Raw genomic sequence first — 3,288 nt, 5'->3', positions numbered from 1 at the left:
AAATAATCAACTTTAATTTTTAAAATCAAATATTTTTAATTTCCTTTTCAAATATTTTTTAAAATAAATTTCAATCATATCTTTTTCAAAATTTAATTTCAAAATCTTTTTCTAACATCTTATCTTTCCAAAATTTATTTTCAAATCTTTTTCAATTAACTACTTGACTTTTTGTTTAATTTTAAAAGTTTACTATTTCTTATCTTTTTCAAAATCACCTAACTACTTTTCTCTCTCTAATTTTCAAAAACCACTACCTACTTTTTCAAAATTCTTTTTAATTAACTAATTGTTTTAAATTCTAATTTTATTTTATTTCTTTTAATATTTTCAAATTCTAACTAATAATTAAAATAAAAACAAAAATATTTTTCTTTTCTTTTAAATTAATATTCGAATACTCTCTCCCTCTCATCTCTTTCTATTTATTTATTTAATTACTAACACTTCTTTTCTTCTTAATATTCGAACCCTCTTGCTCTCTCTGTGTTCGAATTCTCTTAATTCTCTCTCTACCTCATTCTTCTATTCTTCTCTTCTTCTACTCATATAAAGGAATCTCTATACTGTGATATAGAGGATTCCTCTTCTTTTCTGTTCTCTTCTTTTTCATATGAGCAGGAACAAGGATAAGAACATTCTTGTTGAAGCTGGTCCTGAACCTGAAAGGACTCTGAAGAGGAAGCTAAGAGAAGCTAAAGCACAACACTCTGGAGAGGACCTAACAAAAATTTTCGAAAAAGAAGTAGAGATGGCAGCCAAAAATAATAACAATGGTGGAGATGCAAGGAAGGTGCTTGGTGACTTTACTGCACCAACTTCTGACTTCTATGGAAGAAGTATCTCAATTCCTGCAATTGGAGCAACCAACTTTGAGCTTAAGCCTCAATTAGTTTCTCTAATGAAGCATAATTGCAAGTTTCATGGACTTCCATTGGAAGATCCTCATCAGTTCTTAGCTGAATTATTCCAAATCTGTGACACTGTTAAGACCAATGGGGTTAATCTTGAGGTCTACAGACTTATGCTTTCCCCTTTGCTGTAAGAGACATAGCTAGGATATGGTTGGACTCACAACCTAAAGAAATCCTGAACTCTTAGGAAAAGTTGGTCAATGCTTTCTTGGCCAAATTCTTTCCACCTCAAAAGTTGAGCAAGCTCAGAGTGGAAGTCTAAACCTTCAGACAGAAGGAGGGTGAATCCCTCTATGTAGCTTGGGAAAGATACAAGCAATTGATCAGAAGGTGTCCTTCTAACATGCTTTCAGAATGGAGCATCTTATGTATATTCTATGATGGTCTGTCTAAATTGTCCAAGATGTCATTGGATCACTCTGCTGGTGGATCTCTTCATCTGAAGAAGACGCCTACAGAAGCCCAGGAAATCATTGAGATGGTTACAAATAACCAGTTCATGTACACTTCTGAAAGAAATCCTATGAATAATGGGATGACTCAGAAGAAAGGAGTTCTTGAGTTTGATACTCTGAATGCAATATTGGCTCAGAATAAAATATTAACTCAGCAAGTCAATATGATTTCTCAGAATCTGACTGGAATGCAAGCTGCATCCGGTAATACTAAAGAAGCCTCCTCTGAAGGAGAAGCTTATGACCCTGAGAATCCTGCAATGGAAGAAGTGAATTACATGGGAGAATCCTATGGAAACACTTAGAATCCTTCATGGAGGAATCATCCTAATTTCTCATGGAAGGATCAACAGAAGCCTAATCAAGGCTTCAATAATAATAATGATGGGAGAAATAGGTTTGGCAATAGCAAGCCTTTTCCATCATCTTCTCAGCAACAGATAGTGAATTCTAAGCGGAGCCTCTCTGACTTAGCAACCATAGTCTCTGATCTATCTAAGACCACTCTCAGTTTCATGACTGAAACAAGGTCTTCCATCAGAAGTTTGGAGGCACAAGTGGGTTAGCTGAGTAAAAGAGTTACTGAAATCCCTCCTAGTACTCTCCCAAGCAATACAGAAGAGAATCCAAAGAGAGAGTGCAAGGCCATCAATATACCCAACATGGCCAAAACTATAGAGGAGGAAGAGGTAGTGATTTTCAGTGAGGAAGACCTCAATGGACGTCCACTGACCACTAAGGAGTTCCCTATTGAGGAACCAAAGGAATCTGAGGCTCATACAGAGACCATAGAGATTCCACTGAACTTACTGTTGCCATTCATGGGCTCTGATGAGTATTCTTCCTCTGAAGAAGATAAAGATATTGTTGAAGAGTAAGTTGCTCAGTATCTAGAAGCAATCATGAAGCTAAATGCCAAGTTATTTGGTAATGAGACCTGGGAGGATGAACCTCCATTGCTCATCAATGAACTAAATGCCTTGGTTCAACAGAAATTACCTCAAAAGAAACCGGATCCCGGAAAGTTCTTAATACCCTGTATCATAGGCACCATGATCTTTGAGAAGGCTCTGTGTGACCTGGGGTCAGGAATAAACCTCATGCCACTCTCTGTACTAAAGAAACTAGGGATCTTTGAGGTACATGCTGCTAAATTCTCACTAGAATTGGCAGTCAAATCAAGGAAACAGTTTTATGGAGTTGTAGAGGATGTCTTAGTGAAGGTTGAAGGCGTTTACATCCCTGCTAATTTCATAATCCTAGACACTGGGAAGGATGAAAATAAATCCATCATCCTTAGAAGACCCTTCCAAGCCACAGCAAGAGCTGTGATTGATGTGGACAGAGGAGAGTTAGTCCTTCAATTGAATGAGGACTACCTTGTGTTTAAGGCTCAAGGATCTTCTTTTGTAACCATAGAGAAGAAGCATGAAAAGATTCTCTCAATAAAGAGTCAAACAGAGCCCCCACACTTAACTTCTAAGTTTGGTGTTGGGAGGCCACCATTAAGCTCTGAGTCTCTGTGAAGCTCTCTAAGAGCTCACTGTTAAGCTATTGATATTAAAGAAGCGCTTATTGGAAGGCAACCCAATGTTATTATATTTATTTATATTCCATTGTCATTTTATGTTTTCTTTAGGTTGATGATCATGTGAAGTCATAAAAAACAGCTGTAGAATTAAAGAAAAATAAAAAATAGCATCAAAAACAGCACACCCTGAAGGACAGGTAAGGATAGCAGAATGGGTGTTTAACGCCCAGTCTGGCAGCATTCTGGGTGTTAAACGCTAGAAATGGCAGGCAGGCTGGCGTTTAACGGCAAAAAAGGGTGTCTGGCATCAGGCTGGCGTTAAACGCCAGAAAGGGGTAGCAGACTGGTGTTTAACGCTAGGAAAGGTAGCAGAGCTGGCGTTAAACGC

The 3,288-nt window shown here is 37.4% G+C and overlaps 1 non-coding gene across 1 annotated transcript; it reads right to left on the bottom strand.

The window, feature by feature from the left end:
* Window positions 1-1,155: 1,155 nt before the first annotated feature.
* On the bottom strand, window positions 1,156-1,264 carry LOC148565009 (small nucleolar RNA R71). Its single transcript, XR_015884802.1, has one exon. It is a non-coding gene; the product is annotated as a small nucleolar RNA R71 (small nucleolar RNA).
* Window positions 1,265-3,288: the final 2,024 nt, after the last annotated feature.

The sequence above is a fragment of the Arachis ipaensis genome, chromosome B5 (assembly GCF_059453495.1).
Source record: "Arachis ipaensis isolate K30076 ecotype BB chromosome B5, ASM5945349v1, whole genome shotgun sequence".
Classification (NCBI taxonomy): Eukaryota; Viridiplantae; Streptophyta; class Magnoliopsida; order Fabales; family Fabaceae; genus Arachis; species Arachis ipaensis.
Note: the sequence above shows the minus strand (reverse complement) of the source record. Positions and strands in the feature narration are given on the sequence as shown.